The sequence below is a fragment of the Lepisosteus oculatus genome, unplaced genomic scaffold, assembly GCF_040954835.1.
Source record: "Lepisosteus oculatus isolate fLepOcu1 unplaced genomic scaffold, fLepOcu1.hap2 HAP2_SCAFFOLD_89, whole genome shotgun sequence".
NCBI lineage: Eukaryota > Metazoa > Chordata > Actinopteri > Semionotiformes > Lepisosteidae > Lepisosteus > Lepisosteus oculatus.
Genome location: NW_027168427.1, coordinates 172,522 through 197,536, shown reverse-complemented (window position 1 = coordinate 197,536; position 25,015 = coordinate 172,522). Strand labels below are relative to the sequence as shown.

The 25,015-nt window shown below is 45.5% G+C and overlaps 1 long non-coding RNA gene across 1 annotated transcript; it reads left to right on the top strand.

Annotated features, from left to right (window-relative positions):
- The first annotated feature begins 21,158 nt into the window (after nt 1-21,158).
- LOC138236453 (uncharacterized) lies at nt 21,159-22,927 on the top strand. Its single transcript, XR_011188638.1, has 6 exons — nt 21,159-21,191; nt 21,495-21,542; nt 21,839-21,900; nt 22,127-22,226; nt 22,365-22,426; nt 22,838-22,927. It is a non-coding gene; the product is annotated as an uncharacterized lncRNA (long non-coding RNA).
- The last annotated feature ends 2,088 nt before the right edge of the window (nt 22,928-25,015 follow it).

The window sequence follows — 25,015 nt, the reverse complement described above, 5'->3', positions numbered from 1 at the left end:
AAGTCAAGAGAAATCTTACGTAAGCATTAATTATGTTTCACTTTTGAAAGCAAAGTACGTGTCAAGTACTTTGAAGGCATTTGTTGATACTTTTAAGCACTTTCGTTGATTATTATTATCCTTCAATTAGTTATTACAAGTCCAACATTCTCTACATGATTTCACTCCATATTCAGAATGTGGGAATACAGTTGTTTTAAGGAAATGCCACTGAATAGATAGTAGCTGCACTCTACAAAGATGAATTTGCTAATTAATCAGTCAGAGACACAGCTTATACTTCAGTAGTCTTAGATCATTTAATGATGATTATTGTACTTTATAACTAGCAAAATCCCCATATCCTGTTCATTGCCCCTTTTTCAGTCATGTGGATTGACTTATGCCTGAAGTGGTTAATTCTCACCTTGACATCTCATAGAACAACTGAATCTCTACCAAGGGTGAATGTGTCCTTCCTCTTAATGTCTAAAAGAAAAGGTTAAAATTCATTGAAGCAAAATGCAACAACCCAAAATGTTGGGGAGGTCGTTTCCACAGTTATTTCATATGACAGTGCTTGGAGTGAAACTACATGACCATGGTGAAGAAGAAAAAACACTTTACCTTGTTCCTCCTGACTGATGTCCTTATGCGTGTTTTGCACAGTTGAGCGTTTTGTGTCTTGTCGTCTGTGTAGGCAACAGCCCTCTTCCCTGGGATAGAACTAGATGATATTTAGACACGTTGATTTGACTTCTCCATTGCTCACATTGATGTGGATATGATTATAATGCTCTGTTTTGTGGGCTTCCCAAGAAAACAATAAATCCCTTACTACTTGTTCGAAATGCAGTAGCACAGATCCTAACAAATACAAGAAAGAGAATATCATTCCTGTTTTGAAAAAACTTCACTGGTCACCTGTATTATCTAGGATAAATTTGAAAGTTCTTTTACTTGTTTTTAAAGCTTTAAGCGACCTAGCACGCCTGTACCTTACTGAATGTCTGTCTTCATATGTTCCTATACGTGACCTCAGATCTGCACATACTGGCCTACTGCAAATAACACATGTAAAATGCAGAAAGAGTGGAGAGGCTGCTGTAGGGAAAACCGGCTCAGGGACGCCAAATATGTAATCATAGTGGCTCTCTGAAGGCACCAGTTCTGTAGGGTTTGGGCATTTACTGAGACAATTATTAATTGTAGCAGTAAATCACAAAGTTGATTCTTTTGATGGCTTTAGAATCCAACCATGCGACATAACTCAAACAACGCACACACACAGGTACTAATACACGAGGATACATTTATTAATACATAGAATATGCATATAAACCTAACAGATCTTATCGAGAGGGCTATCAGAATACAAAAGGTATATTCGGTCAGTTACAAAGAGTTACACATATCAAGAGGACATACGTTCAGTATATCATCCATTAAGACCGTTTCGTAAAGTGAACTTGGTTACAACTTCTACATTAGATACTCAAACAAGTACATAACTCTTAGGAATTAAATTGATATCAACTGGTTGGGATAACAATTGAATTCTCGAGCTGTAATGCATTGAAGTTGAATACTCATCCAATCTCTGGGGATTCAGATCTCCTGCGGGCACAAAGAAACAGCTGCAGGCTGTTGCTGTCCAATCCGCGCTCTCTGGCTCCGTGCCAGGTTGTGCCGTGCTGCTTGCGACGGTGCGCTGCTGATGCTCACTGTTGGCTTTAACTAGCAAAGTTTGTGCACAGGAGAAAAGATGACTGTGGGTCCCAGCAAGTCAGGAAGAGGACCGGTTCGTTCCTGATGAAGAGCTAGTTCTGAATAGTGATTCAGCTGTCCACAGTTCCGACCTGTTCACGAGGCCTGCTGCTGGTGCTAACCTCGGGTGGATCCTCTGGTTACTCTCTGACAACCTCCACTCTAGACTCTTAGAACAAAGGAAAGTTCTGGCACTCGGACACACTGGCCGTTCCGTGGTTGTCCGGGCTGAGTCTCAGGATGGTCAGGAGGCGCGCTGCGAGAATGTCCTGCCCTTGGGAGCCTTCTGCTCCTGGGCAGTCCTGCCCTGGAATTCTCCTTTGAATTCCCTTTAGAATTGTTGAATCTGAATCTGAATCTCCCAGGCTCTCTGTGTTGCCTGTTTTTACCTGGAGGAACTTTAGCTCATTGATTGGCTGAAAGTTCCATGGGCATCAGAGTCCCACATGGGTTACTCGGCCCTACCAGTCCCTGATTGGTTGATCAAGGTGAGATATGAGTCACTTAGTCCTGACACTTAGTAATGCAGTCCAGATGTCCAACTGGCACTCCCTAGACAGATAGGCGCCAATGGATGACCATTGATCATGATAGCCAGGCTTAGCTAAGTGCATCCCCCTTTGGGAGCTGTCCTTATCAAAAGAAAACATCTTGCATGAATGGTTTCTCTGTGGCTGCACCACAGAGATGAACAGAGAAATGGGGCCTCATTTGGGAAAGCTCAGAAACACTTAATTCTTTCTTATTAATAAGCCTCGCCGCTACACTGCTTTTTGTTTTTATGCTTCTAAATTATGAAACTCACTACCACTTTTTATTAGGCAGTCAAGCTTGGTACATTGTTTTAAAAAACATTTGAAATTGTTGCTTTTAGTTAAAGTGGTTGTTTGTTCTTTCTATTTCTGTTTCTTTTTTTAGTTCTCTTTAATTGTTCTTATTTTATTACGACTTTCCTAATTTTTATTTATTTAATTGACATGTATGTTGCTTTACTGTATTGCTGCATTTTCCTTTACAACTGAAAGTATATCTCTCAATTTTAATATTTTATTTTTACGCTTGGTTTGTAAAGCACCAAAGCACTATTTGTATGAAAGGTGCTCTATAAATAAAGTTTATTATTATTATTTTTAATATTATTATTATACTTTGTTACATTTTTGGTTAGGACAAAGATTCTAGCAGAGGTGGCCTCTTTTACCCCGTTCCAAAAAATTGGAAAACTACCTTCAGAATACACTGACAATGACCATCTACTGTCTCCTCTAACTGTGTATTGTCATCATGCATATCTTGTGTATTATTTATTGTTGTTGGTTTTGTCATTCTGTAAAGAAGCTACCTTTCAAGGCACTATATAAAATAATGTTTGTTTTTATTATTTACATTTTTCATCGTTAAATCTGGCGAAGAGTCTTAAGAGAATATCAAAGAAAACGTTGCTCTTACCTTTCCATTCCAAGAAATGCCCTCAGCTCGGATTGCAGAGATTGACCTCTCTGTCTCAAATTCTGAGAAACATAGACTCGATTGAAAAATGACCATTTCCTAAGATTCACATAACATCACCAGTCAACATTTGCCACTTGACATCAATAGAAACCATAGAGTACATGACATTTCCAATCAGTTTTCTTTCAAGGTACAATAGCAATCGCCTTGCCAGAAGAGTTATACTGCGGTAGATAAATATTACAAATGTCAGATACACGCAGAGTTGTTTGGATTACTATGAAAAGATTGTCAAATATATTTATGTTCATTATATTTCTTGGAGTGACAGAGCTGAAGAGAAAAAAATACTTACCTTTATCTCTGCAGACAGGATCGCAAGGGATTCCCTTATACTGGGTTCCTATGTAACAAATAATACATTATTCAAAAAACATGATATTTCTCTGTCCATTGGCAGCATGATTGTTTATCATTACAGTTTTAGTTAGCTTTAATTTTGTAAACCCCAAGTAAACATAGTTTGTGCCTTTCTCTGAACTTTTTGGCATTTCAATTCAGTTGTTTGTAAGCTTATTTTACAGTTGCTAGGTTGATGAAGTTCCTGAACTGTGCAGTATTTCTTTTGGGTTTGGTGCGAATCATATTCTAGCGGTTGGGGGAAAAAAGCACAGGTGCCATCCCACCATTAAACCCTGAAACTTACCTTAGCCGATTCTTCAACTAAACCAGACATGTTAACTAAGTGTTACAGTATGTTTCAAAGTGTGTATTTTACCAAACACAACTGAAGTTCTGTTGTCTCCTTGGACACTCCCTGAGTTGTTTGGATTACTATGAAAAGATTGGCAAAATATATTTATGTTCATTATATTTCTTGGAGTGATATATACACTTAGCACAGTTCATCCTGCTACCAACATTGAATAAAAAAAATCTTATGATTTCTATATTTATGTCTTTATTTAGTGGTTTCATTAGTGACAAAGGCTAAACTTTCTTGGAAAAATGTATTTTATGTGTTGCGGAAAAAACTGACTTGCTTTAACAAAGTATGTTTACAAATCCTTTCACCTGGCAATCTACCTGAATGCCCAACTATCTGAGAAGCCCTCCATGAAACCATGGTTGCTATTAATTATTTAGGGCTCATTGACAGAATTGCTGTTTTTTATGCATGCTAATTTTCTGATTCCTCACTCTGTTTCATGTTTATAGATAAGACTTTATTGATCGCGAAGGGAAATTGATGTACATGATGAACATGTTTGCATGTTCTTTTGTAACATACACCTTTTTGTGATTTTTTTGTATATCTAAGCAAGTGTTCCTGCATCCCTCTTCTGCACTATACGCATGGCTTTTTTTCTGTGTGCTCCATTTCTAAAACTTTTTGCTCATGTGCATTTTTGTATTTTTTTACACCTCTAGCACTTTACCGTCCTGAATTTTCATTTGCCTTAATTTGTAGAATGAATTTGACTTTTAGCCTTAAAAATCTTAAGTTTTCACTATCACTAATTTGACCGTATGAAATGCATAATATAAACCTATAAACATATACGTGAGCAGTATTTATGTACTGTAGTATCAGTGTTAAGACATACCTCTCAAAAACTATAAATCAAGTTAAAAATATCTCAAGACCGATTCTGGTCATAATGAAACCATGTTTCGTGTATGTTTTCTTTAAAGTACCGAGACCAGCCATATACTGTATGTTTATGTTCCAAAATTAATATCGTTTATGGCCTTCACACGCGTTGCAGTATGCTCCTATTCTTTTTATGCTCATGCACTAAGATTTCCCTTCAGTTGTAAAATTCCATATAAAAATTCAATACTTAAACGGGCACAGTTAAGACATTAAATATACATATACATACTGTATACAGTACAGTTTGCATACGGTAATATGTTTATTTTCCTAAATCAATCTCTTTTATGAGCATGTGAAAGGCATGGTGAATCGATTCTCAAAAATTACTGTAGTTTGCATGACTGGAAAAAAATGCGTCTTTTACAAAGACGGTCAATGAAAAAAAGAATGTGGACCAGGGCAATACTTTGAGTTTACACTTACAGCTTGTCCAAGGTCATTCATTATTAATACTATAAGTAATATCTTCGTTAAAGACTTTGATGGCGACAGCTCAAACATGAGAGGTTGAGCTTTATTAGCTCCACCTTGCGGAAATTCCGGATACTATTATTTTGCTTGTCGTATTATAGGAAAATTTACGGTGACTCGCGGTATTTACCGGTAACTCGCGGTATTTACCGGTAGCTTGCGGTAGATTGCGTACAGCGTACCGGAAAATAATGCGGTATCGCCCGCGCATTTTGAATGGCTGCATCTGTATTAATTTGTTTGGTGCGAGTAAGGTTTTTTTCCCCCAACAACTTTCCAGAGGAGCTATAAATATTTTAAATAAATACACACAGTATTGCTCATAAGGTCTGCTATTTGATGTCCAGTTATTTAGATGCAAACATCTTATTTTATCTCAGCTTTTCAGCTGAGATACACAGATCATACATAAACAATGCAGTAAAAAAATGTCTCATCAAGTATTTAATCATTAGGTATAACAGTTTCCCTTTAGGCCTCTGAAAACACCACCTTCTACCTTGTGAATACCAGTACCTCCTAATTGTCTTATGGCTTTATTTAAAAAATTAAAAAAAAACTGATGTGCTGAAACAGTACAATTAAACACGCTCTGCAGAAAAGGGGATGGTTGTTAGGTCAGCTTCAGTTTTACACGTACAGTACACATTTGATTTCATTTAAATTATGAGGTACCCTGTATCTGCAGGACTCAAGAGGCTCTCAGTCATGTCACTTTGCAGTTGATTTCTTCTAGAGGTTCCTAGATTCTTATTGTAAATAAAAGGAACAGCATACAGTGGGACGTTTTCAAAAACGGGGAACAAATTTCAACATCCGACTGCACCGAGCACACAAATATTGGTTCTAGGCTCCTGAATCACCTTTGGTCCCTGGATCATTGCTTTTAACCATTTACACAAGGTTTTTACTGTAAAGCACTTTCACAGCTCAACATAAATGGACCTTCTGGGGCACAGGCTTTAAATGAGCTTTTTAAAAAAAACAGACTTTGCCTTTCCTGTTATAAGCTATTCTTTTAGCATATGACAAGCATGCCTTTATTATGGCGATATCCTCCTAAACATTGGAGAAATAACTTTGTTAGGATCTGAGCTACTGCATTTCGAACAAGTAGTAAGGGATTTATTGTTTTCTTGGGAAGCCCACAAAACGGAGCATTACAATCATATCCACATCAATGTGAGCGATGGAGAAGTCAAATAACGTGTCTAAATATCATCTAGTTCTGTCCCAGGGGAGAGGGCTGTTGCCTTCACAGACGACAAGACAAGACGACTTAGACATTAAGAGGAAGGACACATTCACCCTTGGTAGAGATTCAGTTGTTCTATGAGATGTCAAGGTGAGAATTAACCACTTCAGGCATAATTCAATTCACATGACTGAAAAAGGGGCAATGAACAGGATATGGGGATTTTTCTAGTTATAAAGTACAATAATCATCATTAAATGATCTAAGACTACTGAAGTATAAGCTGTGTCCCTGACTGATTAATTAGCAAATTCATCTTTGTAGAGTGCAGCTACTATCTATTCAGTGGCATTTCCTTAAAACAACTGTATTCCCACATTCTGAATATGGAGTGAGATAATGTAGAGAATGTTGGACTTGTAATAACTAATTGAAGGATAATAATAATCAACGAAAGTGCTTAAAAGTATCAACAAATGCCTTCAAATTACTTGACACGTACTTTGCTTTCAAAAGTGAAACATAATTAATGCTTACGTAAGATTTCTCTTGACTTCTCAGGAGTATACTCCAAGGACAAGTAACATCACAAACCATTATTTAAGTGCTGATGTTGGAGCTGCAATACTATTACCAAGACAAAAAATGATACAGGTAACACTGCTTTCAGATTTCTAAGAATTGCTAAAATAGTATGTTTACAGAGCATTCAGAGTCTCATAGAGAAAATAAGTTGAGAAAACGACAAGTTCCTACCATCTCAAACACTGCCAATCTAGAACAAAAAGAAAGCACTTGAACGCCTGCAGTAATCGAACACAAACCAGAACATATCAGTGCATGACAAGTAAATGTAGTCACAAAATGATTCTACCCTTTCAAGTCCCAAAAAGGACCGAGGAACTTACCGGAGGCGAAACCTGGATTTCAAACAGAGTACAGTAGCCGCTGTAGGGGAGAAGATCACAGCGAGCTCTTCTCAGATTGCTCAGAGTCAGCCCCAGCACCCTGTCCTGACTGAAGCAGACAAAGTGGGCAAACAGGTAGGTAGAAATGAGTAAGGAACAGAGAGTATGGTTATTCTTGCATTGTTTTGTTCGTCTGTCAAAGAAAAGAGTGCTTCTGACTTTTGTCAATGTTCATCTTTAATTTAGGAGAAGAACAAACGGTGGTATCACACTTTGCTCAAGTGTATGATACCATGTGTGTACAGTAGACATCACCACAGGAACAGGAGACACCTGAGTAGAGAACAAGAATATGAAAAGACTGATGAAAGAAAGCACCAGGAGAAATCCATTGAATATGCACAATCTCGTACAGTATTTCAATGAAAAGTTTCAGTGTTGTTTTTAGTGTCATCGTATTGCATACATTTAAAACAATGTGTCTTGTTTAATGAACAATTTCATTTACTTTAGTAAAACGTGTTGTTTACTGTAGTCCTAGCATGGATGCAATTGTTAGAAAAAACTTGAATGAAAAACTGAATGTTTCATACAATATGGGTTTGTGTTAACCCACACACCTAAGTGAAATGTTTGATTACGTTTACAAGACATAACACATAGTTCAGTTGAGTGTGAAAGGGAACAACAGAGAAAGTCACAAACAAAACATTTGTGAAGGACTTGATGAATGTTTTTTCTTTAGAAATGACAAAAAATAAAGAATTTTTCAACAAGATGTCTTTCTATAGCGAGTTTCATTTGAGATAGTCTTTTCTTAGAAGTGCAAGAGTGGTATTCCCTACAACTTATTCCCCAATTTTATCATTCTCAGAAATTAGGAGACGGAAACCACATCTACTGTAATATTAGACCTTGTAACAAGGCAACTAGGTTTCAATGGCTTAAAAAGTGCAGAAAGAGGCTCATGTATAATGACCTCCAGTGTCCCACAGGTTTCCCAAATCATTTCTTAGAGTATGGAAAAAGAGGAAATAAAGTGTCTACAGAAAGCGTATACCCCCTTGAACTTTGTTCAGTTTGTTGCGCCAGTGCCAGAGTTTCATGCAATTAAATGAGGACCTCTTTCTCACACCACATATGTTATACTTTCAATGGGAAAAAAGGAAATATTACAATTGTATACATTTTCACCCACATGTTAATGTTTGGTAGAAGCCCTTTTCACAGCAATTTCAGCTGTGAGTCTGTTGGTAATGGGCTCCACCACCTCTGCACCAACAAGATTTGATAATATTTGAGAATTTGAGAAGTCTGTCTGGTTTAGCCTAAGAATCAGCTAAGGTAAGTTTCAGGAAGAGCGCTTGTTAATATTTGGTAGAAGCCCTAACAACACCTAAAAAACACTTAACAACGGGTGCAGGACCAAATTAGGGCAATACCCACTATTGATAAACATACAGAAAACAATATTAAAGTACTGGCTTTAATATTAGCCAGACACAGCTGGATGAGCTCTACCAGCCAGGACAGGAGGCTCTACTGTACACAGAGAGGGGTGGGAGGGGGGAACAAGCTGCCCAGCCCTGTGGAATGCTACAGAACCCTAAACAGACAGTACACACTAGCTGAATATTTAACCAAGATATCCAGACACAGCTGGATGAGCTCCACCAGTCAGGACAGGCTAATAAGATACACTCCACAGACATTCACAACAGTGACATATCATAAACACTTGAATAACTTATCTAGTCTCTCGAAACAAAATTTCGAGAAAAAACACATTGCCCAATGTTAGAAAGCATCTTGCATTATATTGCTTGAAAAATAATTTTATTTCGAAGGGATTATAGGTCGTGAATTCTTCGAGGAAGTCGTGGTCACACAGCATGCCGCCCCATATATCAGGGAGCACATTGGATCAAGGCACAGTCTCTTTCAAGACAACGATCCGAAACACACAGCAGCAAGGGCGATGCTTATAGAAGAACGAGTGAACTGGATGAAAACTCCAGCCGAATCTCCAGATTTAAATCCAATAGAGATGGTATGGCATTCGCTGAAAGACAATGTTTGGAAAACTGCTAAACCCAGCACAAAGCAAGAACTGATACTGATACAATCTCTGTTCATACTGACACTGTATGTGTAGGGCTGTTTCACCACTCCTCCTTTTTTGTTGCATACAGCAGTACTTCTTATGGTAGTACTTAAGTACAGTACAGTTGGTACTTACATAAGTACTTCTCGCGTTAAGAAAGTTAGGTTTTAGCATAAACTATTAGTAATAAATAATATTAAACTTAGCACTGTAATAAATTATGCTAATATTAAATTCGATTCTGTTCTGAGAATGTAGGGGGAAGGAAAAATGCCAGTGGTCTTTTCACTGATGAACTTGTGCCTGATGAACACCACTGCGTCACACCACACAGCTGGCAGCGCACCTCACCGTTCCAGGCAACCAATGCGTCACCCAGCTACCGGCGAAACTCACCCTGCCCGGCCATAACTGCATCACACCAAACAGCTACCAGCGCACCTCATCGTGCTAGGCCACCACTGCGTCACGCAGATGCCAGCACACCTCACCGTGCCAGGCCACCACTGCGTCACACAACTCCCAGCGCACCTTACCGTGCCCGGCCACCATTGCGTCACACCACACAGTTCCCAGCGCACCTCACCTTGCTAGGCCACCACTGCGTCACACAGCTGCCATCGCACCTCACCGTGCCAGACAACCACTGCGTCACACAGCTGCCAGCGCTCCTCACCGTGCCCGGCCACCACTGCGTCACACCACACAGCTGCCAGCGCTCCTCACCGTGCCCGGCCACAGCTGCGTCACACCACACAGCTGCCAGCACACCTCACCGTGCCGGGCCACCACTGCGTCACACAACTCCCAGCGCACCTCAACGTGCCAGGCCACCACTGCGTCATACCACACACCTGCCAGCTCACCTCACCGTGCTGGGCCACCACTGCGTCACACAGCTGCCAGTGCACCTCACTGCGCCAAGCCACCATTGCGTCACACAGCTGAAAGCGCACCTCACTGTGCCCGGCCACAGCAGCGTCACACACCTGCCGGCGCACCTCACCGTACCCGGCCACCACTGCGTCACACCACACAGATCCCAGCGCACCTCACCATGCTATGCCACCACTGCGTCAAACAGCTGCCAGCGCACCTCACCGTACCAGGCCACCACTGCGTCACTCCACACAGCTGCCAGCGCACCTCACCGTGCCAGGCCACCACTGCGTCACTCCACACAGCTGCCAGCGCACCTCACCGTGCCAGGCCACCACAGAGTCACACCACACAGCTACCAGCGCACCTCACCGTGCCAGGCAACCACTGCGTCACACAGCTGCCAGCACACCTCACTGTGCCAGGCCTACACTCCATCACACAGCTGCCAGCGCACCTCACAGTGCCGGGCCACCACTGCGATATGCCACACACCTGCCATCCAACCTCACTGTGACAGGCCATAACTGCATCACACAGCTGAAAGCGCACCTCACCGTGCCAAGCCACCACTACATCACATAGATACCAGCACACCTCACCGTACCAGGCCACCACTACATCACACAGCTGCCAGCGCACCTCACCGTGCCCAGCCACAGCTGCGTCACACAGCTACCAGCGCACCTCACTGTGCTAGACCAACACTGCATCACACAGCTGCCAGTGCACCTCAGCATGCCAGGCCACCACTATGTCATACCACACCTGCCAGCGCACCTCACTGTGCCAGGCCACCAGTGCGTCACACAGATGCCAGCACACCTCACCGTGCCCGGCCACCACTGCGTCACACCACACAGTTCCCAGCGCACCTCACCGTGCTAGGCCACCACTGCGTCACACAGCTGCCATCGCACCTCACCGTGCCAGACAACCACTGCGTCACACAGCTGCCAGCGCTCCTCACCGTGCCCGGCCACAGCTGCGTCACACCACACAGCTGCCAGCGCACCTCACCGTGTCAGGCCACCACTGCATCAAACCACACAGCTGCAAGCGAACTTCACCGTGCCAGGCCACCACTGCATCATACAGCTGCCAGCGCACCTAACCGTGTCAGGCCACCACTGCGTCATACCACAAACCTGCCAGCTCACCTCACTGTGCCAGGCCACCACTGCGTCACACAGCTGCCAGCGCACCTCACAGTGCCCGGCCACAGCAGCGTCACACACCTGCCAGCGCACCTCACCATGCTAGGCCACCACTGCGTCAAACAGCTGCCAGCGCACCTCACCGTGCCAGACCACCACTGCATCACACCACACAGCTCCCAGCGTACTTCACCTTGCCAGACCACCACTGTATCATACAGCTGCCAGCGCACCTTACCGTGCAAGGACAACACTGCGTCACACCACACAGATTCCAGCACACCTCACCGTACCAGGCCACCACTGCGTCACTTCACACAGCTGCCAGCGCACCTCACCGTGCTAGGCCACCACAGAGTCACACCACACAGCTACCAGCGCACCTCACCGTGCCAGGCAACCACTGCGTCACACAGCTGCCAGCGCACCTCACTGTGCCAGGCCTACACTCCATCACACAGCTGCCAGCGCACCTCACAGTGCCAGGCCACCACTGCGATATACCACACACCTGCCATCCAACCTCACTGTGGCAGGCCACCACTGCGTCACACAACTCCCAGCGCACCTCACCATGCCAGGCCACCACTGCATCACATAGATACCAGCACACCTCACCGTACCAGGCCACCACTACATCACACAGCTGCCAGCGCACCTCACCGTACCCAGCCACAGCTGCGTCACACAGCTGCCAGCACACCTCACCGTGCCAGGCCACCACTGCGTCACACAACTCCCAGCGCACCTCGCCGTGCCCGGCCACCACTGCGTCACACCACACAGTTCCCAGCGCACCTCACCGTGCTAGGCCACCACTGCGTCACACAGCTGCCAGCGCTCCTCACCGTGCCCGGCCACAGCTGCGTCACACCACACAGCTGCCAGCACACCTCACCGTGCCAGGCCACCACTGCGTCACACAGCTGCCAGCGTACCTCAACGTGCCAGGCCAGCACTATGTCACACCACACAGCTGCCAGTGCACCTCACTGTGATCGTTCTACCACTGAATCACACAGCTGCCAGCGCATCTCACCGTGCCAGGCCACCACTGCGTCACACCACACAATTGCCAGTGCACCTCACTGTGCCAAGCCACCAATCCATCACACAACTGCCAGTGCACCACGCAGTGCCAGGCCACCACTGCATCACATATCACACATCTACGAGTGCACCTCACCATACCAGGCCACCACTGGGTCACACCACACAGCTGCCAGCGCACCTCACCATGCCATCCCACCACTGCGTCAAACCACACAGCTGCAAGCGCACCTCACCGTATCAGGCCACCACTGCGTCACACTACACAACTGTCAATGCACCTCACCATGAAAGGCCACCACTGCGTCACACACACAATTGCCAGCACACCTCACCGTGCCAGGCCACCACTGCGTTACACTTCACAACTGCCAGAGCACCTCACCATGCCAGCCCACCACTGCGTCACACTACACAACTGCCAATGCACCTCACCATGAAAGGCCACCACTGCGTCACACACACAATTGCCAGTGCACCTCACTGTGCCCAGCCACCAATTCATCACACAGCTGCAAGCGCACCTCACTGTGTCAGGCCACCACTGTGTCGCACTACACAACTGCCAGTGCACCTCACCGTACCAGGCCACTACTGAGTTACACTACACAACTGCCAGCGCACCTTACCGTGCCAGGCCACCAATGCGTCACACTACACAACTGCCAACGCACCTCACCGTGCCAGGCCACCACTACGTCACACACACAATTGCCAGTGCACCTCACTGTGCCCAGCCACCACCGCGTCACACAGCTGCCAGCGCACCTCAACGTGCCAGGCCACCACTGCCTCACACCACACAATTGCCAGTCCAACTCACAGTGCCATGCCACCACTGCATCACACCACACAGCTGCCAGCACACCTCAACGTGCCAGGCCACAACTGCCTCACACCACACAATTGCCAGTGCAACTCACAGTGCCAGGCCACCACTGCGTCAAACCACACAGCTGCAGGCGCACCTCACCGTACCAGGCCACCACTGCGTCACACACACAATTGACAGTAGCACCTCACTGTGCCCAGCCACCAATGCATCACACAGCTGCCAATGCACCTCACAGTGCCAGGCCACCACTGCGTCACATATCACACATCTGCCAGCGCATCTCACCGTACCAGGCCACCACTGCGTCACACCACACAGCTGCCAGCGCACCTCAACGTGCCAGACCACCACTGCCTCACACCACACAATTGCCAGTGCAACTCACAGTGCCATGCCACCACTACATCACACCACACAGCTGCCAGCACACCTCAACGTGCCAGGCCACCACTGCCTCACACCACACAATTGCCAGTGCAACTCACAGTGCCAGGCCACCACTGCATCACATATCACAAATCTGCCAGTGCATCTCACCATACCAGGCCACCACTGTGTCTCACAAGTGCCAGCGCACCTTACCTTGCCAGCACTACGTCACACCACACAGCTGCCAGCGCACCTCACAGTGCCAGGCCACCACTGCATAACATATCACACAGCTGCCAGTGCACCTCACCGTACTCGGCCACAACTGCATCACACACCCACCATCGCACCTCACCGTACCAGACCACCACTGCGTCACACCACACAGCCGCCAGAGCACCTCACCGTGCCAGGCCACCACTGCGTCCCACAGCTGCCAGCACACATCACCGTACCAGACCACCACTGCGTTATACAGTTCCCAGTGCACCTCACCATGCCAGCCCACCACTGCGACACACTACACAGCTGGCAGCGCACCTTAGTGTGCCCAGCCAACACTGAATCACACAGCTGCCAGCGCACCTCACCGTGCCAGGCCACCACTGCGTCACAGAGCTGCAAGCGCTCCTCACCGTGCCAGGCCACCTCTGCTTCACACCACACAGCTCCCAGTGCATCTCACTGTGCCAGGCAACCACTCCATCACCAAGCTGCCAGCGCACCTCACCGTGCCAGGCCACCAATGCGTCACACTACACAACTGCCAGCGCACTTCACCGTGCCCGGCCACCACTTCGTAACACCACACAGCTGGCAGTGCAGCTCACCGTGCCCGGCCACCATTGTGTCATACAGTTCCCAGCGCAGCTCACCATGCCAGCCCACCACTTCGTCACACTACACAACTGCCAACGCACCTCACCGTGCAAAGCCACCACAGCGTCATACCACACAGTTGCCAGCACACCACACTGTGCCAGGCCACCACTGCGTCACACAGCTGCCAGCATACCTCACCGTACCAGGCACCACAGCGTCACACACCTGCCAGCGCACCTCACCATGCAAAGCCACCACTGCGTCATACCACACAGCTGTCAGCACACCACACTGTGCCAGGCAACCAATGCATCACACAGCTGCCAGCGCACCTCACCGTACCAGGCCACCACTGCGTCACATATCACACATCTGCCAGTGCACTTCACCAAGCTAGGCCACCACTGCATCACACATCTGCCAGCGCACCTCACCGTGCCAGGCCACCACTGCATCACACCACACAGCTGCCAGTGCACCTCACTGTACCCGGCCACCACTGCGTCACACCACACAGCTGCCAGCGCACCTCATCATGCCAGCCCACCACTGCGTCAAACCACACAGCTGCAAGCGCACCTCACCGTACCAGGCCACCACTGCGTCACACACACAATTGCCAGTAGCACCTCACTGTGCCCAGCCACCAATGCATCACACAGCTGCCAACGCACCTCACAGTGCCAGGCCACCACTGCGTCACATATCACACATCTGCCAGTGCACTTCACCAAGCTAGGCCACCAATGCATCACACATCTGCCAGTGCACCTCACAGAGCCAGGCCACCACTGCATCACACCACACAGCTGCCAGTGCACCTCACTGTACCCGGCCACCACTGCATCACGCAGCTGCCAGCACATCTCACCATACCAGGCCACCACTGCGTCACAGCACACAGCTGCCAGCGCACCTCACGATGCCAGCCCACCACTGCGTCACACTACACAACTGCCAATGCACCTCACCATGAAAGGCCACCACTGCGTCACACACACAATTGCCAGTGCACCTCACTGTGCCCAGCCACCAATGCATCACACAGCTGCAAGCACACCTCAACGTGCCAGGCCACCACTGCCTCACACCACACAATTGACAGTGCAACTCACAGTGCCAGGCCACCACTGCATCACACAACACAGCTGCCAGTGCACCTCACTGTACCCGGCCACCACTGCATCACACAGCTGCCAGCGCACCTCACAGTGCCAGGCCACCACTGCATAACATATCACACAGCTGCCAGTGCACCTTACCGTACCCGGCCACAACTGCATCACACACCCGCCAACGCACCTCACCGTACCAGACCACCACTGCGTCACACCACACAGCTGCCAGAGCACCTCACCGTGCCAGGCCACCAGTGCGTCCCACAGCTGCCAGCACACATCACCGTACCAGACCACCACTGCGTTATACAGTTCCCAGCGCACCTCACCATGCCAGCCCACCACTGCGACACACTACACAGCTGCCCAGCCAACACTGAATCACACAGCTGCCAGCGCACCTCACCGTGCCAGGCCACCACTGCGTCACAGAGCTGCAAGTGCTCCTCACCGTGCCAGGCCACACCTGCTTCACAGCACACAGCTGCCAGTGCACCTCACCGTGCCCGGCCACCACTGCGTCACACCACACAGCTGCCAGCGCACCTCACTGTGCCAGGCCACCACTGCGTCACAGAGGTGCAAGCGCACCTCACCGTGCCAGGCCACCACTGTGTCACACCACACAGCTGCCAGCACACCTCACCGTGCCAGGCCACCACTCTATCACACCACACAGCTGCCAGCGCACCTCACCGTGCCAGGCCACCACTCCATCACAAAGCTGCCAGCGCACCTCACCGTACCAGGCCACCACTGCGTCACACTAAACCACTGCCAGCGCACCTCACCGTGCCAGCCCACCACTGCGTCAAACCACACAGCTGCCAGCGCAACTCACCGTGCCAGGCCACCACTGTGTCACACCACACAGCTGCCAACGCACCTTACCATGCAAAGCCACCACTGCGTCATACCACACAGCTGTCAGCACACCACACTGTGCCAGGCAACCAATACATCACACAGCTGCCAGCGCACCTCACCGTACCAGGCCACCACTGCGTCACACAGCTGCCAGCACACATCACCGTACCAGACCACCACTGCGTTATACAGTTCCCAGCGCACCTCACCATGCCAGCCCACCACTGCGACACACTACACAGCTGCCCAGCCAACACTGAATCACACAGCTGCCAGCGCACCTCACCGTGCCAGGCCACCACTGCGTCACAGAGCTGCAAGCGCTCCTCACCGTGCCAGGCCACCTCTGCTTCACAGCACACAGCTGCCAGTGCACCTCACTGTGCCAGGCCACCACTGAATAACACTACACAACTGCCAGTGCACCTCACCGTGCCCGGCCACCACTGCGTCACACCACACAGCTGGCAGTGCAGCTCACCGTGCCCGGCCACCATTGTGTCATACAGTTCCCAGTGCAGCTCACCATGCCAGCCCACCACTGCGTCACACTACACAACTGCCAACGCACCTCACCGTGCAAAGCCACCACAGCGTCATACCACACAGCTGCCAGCACACCACACTGTGCCAGGCCACCACTGCGTCACACAGCTGCCAGCATACCTCACCGTACCAGGCACCACAGCGTCACACACCTGCCAGCGTACCTCACCATGCCAGCCCACCACTGTGACACACTACACAGCTGCCAGTGCACTTCACCGTGCCAGGCCACCACTGCGTCACACTACACAACTGCCAACGCACCTGACCATGAAAGGCCACCAGTGTGTCATACCACACATCTGCCAGCACACCACACTGTGCCAGGCCACCACTGCGTCACACAGCTGCCAGCGTACCTCACCGTGCCAGCCCACCACTGCGTCACACAGCTGCCAGCGCACCTCAACGTGCCAGGCCAGCACTACGTCACACAGCTGCCAGCGCACCTCACCGTGCAAGGCCACCACTGCGTCACACTACACAACTGCCAGCGCACCTCACTGTGCCAGGCCACCACTGCGTCACGCATCTGCCAGTGCACCTCACTGTACTAGGCCACCACGGCGTCACACCACACAGCTGCCAGCGCACCTCACCATGCCAGCCCACCACTGCGTCAAACCACACAGCTGCCAGCGCACCTCACCGTGCCAGGCCACCACTGCGTCACGCATCTGCCAGTGCACCTCACTGTACTAGGCCACCACGGCGTCACACCACACAGCTGCCAGCGCACCTCACCGTGCCAGCCCACCACTGCGTCACACCACACAGCTACCAGTGCACCTCACTGTGCCCTGCTACCACTGCATCACACAGCTGCCAGCGCACCTCACCGTGCCCGGCCACAGCTGCATCACACAGCTACCAGCGCACCATACCGTGCCAGGCCACCACTGCGTCACAACACACAGCTGCCAGCACACTGCACCGTGTTGTGCACACTAGTCAGGCCTATTGACCTTTCACAGTCTTGCCTTGTTGTGTGGAACTTTTGTGGCACATTGTGTGACACATTTTTAGATATTCAGATCCTAATTAATATCATTATTCATGTCTTTAGATACGTGATTCCATACTATATTCCCTATTACAAAACCAATAATTCCGGTCCTAAAATCTGATTGGCTGAAACACATTCGAAGGAGTGCTATATTCTCTAATATACGCACACACCGGAATTTTGACTTCACTGTTTGATAAAGAAATCTTTAAGACTACGTCTTAGCGTAGATAAAAAACCTTGGATTCTCATGTATCTTTTGCTGCTGTCTGTTGCATTCTTGAGGATACTTGTGATATTTTTGAGCTCTCGTTGAATTATAAGTGTCGCAGTGTAAATCATTTGCGTTGTTAGAAATTATGAAATGCTCTGTTAAAAGCAAGGAAGTTTTTATGTCTGTTATGATAAAAGAAAATTCCTCACGAACTAGGCATTGGACAGTTTTTCAGTGCTTGTAGAATTGATGGAAATGTTCAAATAAATGTGCTGAAGAAATAAAAAAAGTAGTTTATTCCTTTATCATATTGGCTAGCTAGTGTCCTCTCTTTGCTAGTTACTCGTGGCTGTGTTTCTGCGTTGCGCAGCAACAAGGGACTATATTCTCAGGCGGAGGAACGTAAAAAGCTTAATTTTCGTGTTAAATAATTTTTTTTAATTAAAATTCATTCTATACAGCAATTGCATATTTGGGGACCGTTTTTGAAAATTTTGATGCTTAAAATGTTTAGGGAGAAATGGAAGACTGCTGTGTATTTTTTCTTTAATGTACCGAGACCAGCCATATACAGTTTACATAATATGTTTATGTTCCAAAATTAATATTGTTTATGGCCTTCACATGCGTTATGCTCCTATTCTTTTTATGCTCAGCTACTAAAATTTCCCTACAGTGGTACAATTCCATATAAATACTCAATACTAAGCGGATCAAAAAATTCACATTAAAGACATTATATGATTAGATCCTTCCACGACCGACCAACGCACCACGAGTGCCCGTCGGTCATTTTGACCAGCCAATCACGTACCGCAGTAGGGCGTAGATGCCAGCTGTACGGGTTTGTACCGCGAACTCTGAATGGCTGCATCTGTATAAACAAACTCTACATGCATCTGACATTTCTACGTTTAATCTACTGGAGTATATATTTTCTGGCAAGATGAATGGTATTATACCTTAAAATGTTTTGAAACAGTTAAAATTGTAAAAAAGTTTTTAAATCCCCCACCAAAAATTCAGACTTCAGGAAGAGCATCTGATTTCTTTCAATAAAGCAGAACAGTGCAAAAGCACACAATACAAAATCTCCATACTTACAAACATGGAGAATGAAGACATGTAGACACATATACCTCTGACCAGCCTACCATCGAAGAGGTGAAAGATGAAACTTTTCCTTTATCGTCAACTCAGTGAATGTCTTTAAACTTTCGAAAACTGTAACAAAGAATAAGTTAAAAAACTTATTTTCATTGGACCCACAGAAAAGTCAAAGTTGTCCATATAAATGCCCGTCTAAATCAGAAATCTACAGCACAAAGGCAGTGGCCTTTCGGGACATAAAAATGAAATCAGACTTTACTCAGACGAATTGCCCTTGGTCACGGACATCTTGCTATCAGTCACTACAAAGATGTTTTCTCTCGTGCCATGGCTTGCCTGACTTGCTTGTCCAGCTTGATGGCTTCTAGTCGCTGGTCAGGATCGACAGCCAGCATGTCCTGGAGCAGTGTCCTTAGCTCCGTGCTTATGGCTCTATTTACTTTCAGGGGGATGTGGAACTGCAGCCAGGGCTTCTCACGCAGGGCCTCTCCAACAGGCCCTGACAGACATATGCTCCTGTATCGGAAACACACTTTAGTTCAATTCTAAAATATTTCTCATAGGACTGAAGGAACCTTTGCCTGTTAAGAGTTAACAATTAGGTCCTCAAGAACTGTTTTACGGTTTTCTACACTCCTGGCTGGCCAAGGTCTCTTTAAGGTCTCTTAAGTGGAGGTGTAACTCATGTATCCTACATGTGATTTAGCAACATGAAAGGGAATAGCTTCTTATCGGATTATGGTCTTGGTTAACTGCCTAAGGCTGACCTAAGTGCCTAACTTTCTGACTTTGTTTATACCTTATATGTTAAGAAGCTTCTTCTGACCAATCAGAAATGTATGCTTTATGTATGAACATTTTGCTCATCAAAGTGAGTGAGAGACAAGGTTAACAGAAATTAGCCACGGCAGTAAATGACAGCATATTTTTGGGTTCTTAAATGGTCTCTACCTGGCACACCTGCAGTGCAAACTGACACACACTGTTTAATAATAATAATAATTAATAATAATTGCTTACACTTATATAGCGCTTTTCTGGACACTCCACTCAAAGCGCTTTACAGGTAATGGGGTCTCCCCTCCACCACCACCAATGTGCAGCATCCACCTGGATGATGCGACGGCAGCCATAGTGCGCCAGAACGCTCACCACACATCAGCTATTAGTGGGGAGGAGAGCAGAGAGTAATGAAGCCAATTCATAGATAGAGTTCATAGTTTCATAGTTCATAGATAGAATTCATAGTTTAGAGAAACAGCTACTCTATTACTAATATTAATGAAACATTTCTTATTCTATGGAACAAAAACAAACAGTAAAACTAAAACACAGATCTCTTAGCTTCCTATTTCATGAACCAGATGACTGAATGACCAAGCCTAACTAGTAGCCAGAACCCCAGTTAACCCTCCGTAACACAAAGTTTAACCACACGACAGGAACTCTTTCAAACTGAGTGAAAATCATAAATGGATCCATAACTTTACATCAATTTACTATGTTGTGCCAATACCTGCATTTACATTTAGAACGATTGATGTCATAGAACCAGCATCACACCAGTTCCAGGTGTCTCCAAGGAGACAACAGAACTTCAGTTGTGTTTGCTAAAATACACACTTTGAAACATACTGTAACACTTAGTTAACATGTCTGGTTTAGTTGAAGAATCGGCTAAGGTAAGTTTCAGGGTTTAATGGTGGGATGGCACCTGTGCTTTTTTCCCCCAACCGCTAGAATATGATTCGCACCAAACCCAAAAGAAATACTGCACAGTTCAGGAACTTCATCAACCTAGCAACTGTAAAATAAGCTTACAAACAACTGAATTGAAATGCCAAAAAGTTCAGAGAAAGGCACGAACTATGTTTACTTGGGGTTTACAAAATTAAAGCTAACTAAAACTGTAATGATAAACAATCATGCTGCCAATGGACAGAGAAATATCATGTTTTTTGAATAATGTATTATTTGTTATATAGGAACCCAGTATAAGGGAATCCCTTGCAATCCTGTCTGCAGAGATAAAGGTAAGTATTTTTTTCTCTTTAGCTCTGTCACTCCAAGAAATATAATGAACATAAATATATTTGCCAATCTTTTCATAGTAATCCAAACAACTCTGCGTGTATCTGACATTTGTAATATTTATCTACCGCAGTATAACTCTTCTGGCAAGGCGATTGGTATTGTACCTTGAAAGAAAACTGATTGGAAATGTCATGTACTCTATGGTTTCTATTAATGTCAAGAGGCAAATGTTGACTGGTGATGTTATGTGAATCTTAGGAAATGGTCATTTTTCAATCGAGTCTATGTTTCTCAGAATTTGAGACAGAGAGGTCAATCTCTGCAATCCGAGCTGAGGGCATTTCTTGGAATGGAAAGGTAAGAGCAACGTGTTCTTTGATATTCTCTTAAGACTCTTCGCCAAATTTTACGATGAAAAATGTAAATAATAATAACAAACATTATTTTATATAGTGCCTTGAAAGGTGGCTTCTTTACACAATGACAAAACCAACTACAATAAATAATACACAAGATATGCATGATATGCCACATCAATGTGAACAATGGAGAAGTCAAATTAACGTGTCTAAATATCATCTAGTTCTATCCCAGGGAAGAGGGCTGTTGCCTACACAGACGACAAGACACAAAACGCTCAACTGTGCAAAACACCCATAAGGACATCAGTCAGGAGGAACAAGGTAAAGTGTTTTTTCTTCTTCACCATGGTCATGTAGTTTCACTCCAAGCACTGTCATATGAAATAACTGTGGAAACGACCTCCCCAACATTTTGGGTTGTTGCATTTTGCTTCAATGAATTTTAACCTTTTCTTTTAGACATTAAGAGGAAGGACACATTCACCCTTGGTAGAGATTCAGTTGTTCTATGAGATGTCAAGGTGAGAATTAACCACTTCAGGCATAAGTCAATCCACATGACTGAAAAAGGGGCAATGAACAGGATATGGGGATTTTTCTAGTTATAAAGTACAATAATCATAATTACATGATCTAAGACTACTGAAGTATAAGCTGTGTCCCTGACTGATTAATTAGCAAATTCATCTTTGTAGAGTGCAGCTACTATCTATTCAGTGGCATTTCCTTAACACAACTGTATTCCCACATTCTGAATATGGAGTGAGATCATGTAGAGAATGTTGGACTTGTAATAACTAATTGAAGGATAATAATAATCAACGAAAGTGCTTACAAGTATCAACAAATGCCTTCAAAGTACTTGACACGTACTTTCCTTTCAAAAGTGAAACATAATTAATGCTTACGTAAGATTTCTCTTGACTTCTCAGGAGTATACTAACTCCAAGGACAAGTAACATCAAAAACCATTATTTAAGTGCTGATGTTGGAGCTGCAATACTACTACCAAGACAAAAAATGATACAGGTAATACTGCTTTCAGAATTCTAAGAATTGCTAAAATAGTATGCTTACAGAGCATTCAGAGTCTCATAGAGAAAATAAGTTGAGAATATGACAAGTTCCTACCATCTCAAACACTGCCAATCTAGAACAAAAAGAAAATACTTGAACGCCTACAGTAATCGAACACAAACCAGAACATATCAGTGGATGACAATGAAATGTAGTCACAAAATGATTCTACCCTTTCAAGTCCCAAAAAGGACCGAGGAACTTACCGGAGGCGATCCCTGGATTTCAAACACAGCACAATGTAGCCAATGTAGGGGAGAAGATTACAGAGAGCTCTTCTCAGATTGCTCAGAGTCAGCCCCAGGACCCTTTCCTGACTGAAGCAGACAAAGTTGTCAAACAGGTAGGTAGAAATGAGTAAGGAACAGAGAGTATGGTTATTCTTGCATTGTTTTGTTCGTCTGTCAAAGAAAAGAGTGCTTCTGACTTTTGTCAATGTTCATCTTTATTTTAGGAGAAGAACAAATGGTGGTATCACACTTTGCTCAAGTGTATGATGCCATGTGTGTACAGCAGACATCACCAAAGGAACAGGAGACACCTGAGTAGAGAACAAGAATATGAAAAGACTGATGAAAAAAAGCACCAGGAGAAATCCATTGAATATGCACAATCTCGTCCAGTATTTCAATGAAAAGTTTCAGTGTTGTTTTTAGTGTCGTCGTATTGCATACATTTAAAACAATGTGTCTTGTTTAATGAACAATTTCATTTACTTTAGTAAAAAGTGTTGTTTACTGTAGTCCTAGCACGGATGCAATTGTTAGAAAAAACGGGAATGAAAAACTGAATGTTTCATACAATATGGGTTTGTGTTAACCCACACACCTAAGTGAAATGTTTGATTACGTTTACAAGACATAACACATAATTCAGTTGAGTGTGAAAGGGAACGACAAAAGTCACAAACAAAACATTTGTGAAGGACTTGATGAATGTTTTTTCTTTAGCAATTACAAAAAATAAAGAATTTTTCAACAAGATGTCTTTCTATAGCGAGTTTCATTTGAGATAGTCTTTTCTTAGAAGTGCAAGAGTGGTATTCCCTACAACTTATTCCCCAATTTGATCATTCTCAGAAATTAGGAGACAGAAACCACACCTACTGTAATATTAGACCTTTTAACAAGGCAACTAGGTTTCAATGGCTTAAAAGGTGCATAAAGAGGCTCATGTATAATGACCTCCAGTGTCCCACAGGTTTCCCAAATCATTTCTTAAAGTATGGAAAAAGAGGAAATAAAGTGTCTACAGAAAGCGTATATACCCTTGAACTTTGTTCAGTTTTTTTGCGCCAGTGCCTGAGTTTTATGCACTTAAATGAGGACCTCTTTCTCACACCACATATGTTATACTTTCAATGGGAAAAAAGGAAATATTAGAATTGTATACATTTTAAAGCAATGTGTTCATATTTGGTAGAAGCCCTAACAACACCTAAAAAACACCTAACAACGGGTGCAGGACCGAATTAGGGCAGTACCCACTATTGATAAACATACATAAAACAATATTAAAGTACTGGCTTTAATATTAGCCAGACACAGCCGGATGAGCTCTACCAGCCAGGACAGGAGGCTCTACTGTACACAGAGAGGGGAGGGAGGGGGGAACAAGCTGCCCAGCCGTGTGGAATGCTACAGAACCCTAAACAGACAAAACATACTACCCGAATATTTGACTAAGATATCCAGACACAGCTGGATGAGCTCCACCAGTCAGGACAGGCTAATAAGATACACTCCACAGACATTCACAACAGCGACATATCATAAACACTTGAATTACTTATCTAGTCTCTCGAAACAAAATTTCGAGAAAAAACACATTGCCCAACGTTAGAAAGCACCTTGCATTACATTGCTTGAAAAACAATTTTATTTCGAAGGAATTATGGATCGGGAATTCTGTTGATACTGATACTGTATGAGTAGGGCTGTTTCACCACTCCTTTTTTTTTGTTGCATGCAGCAGTACTTCTTATGGTAGTACTTAAGTACAGTACAGTAGGTACTTACATTAGTACTTCTCGC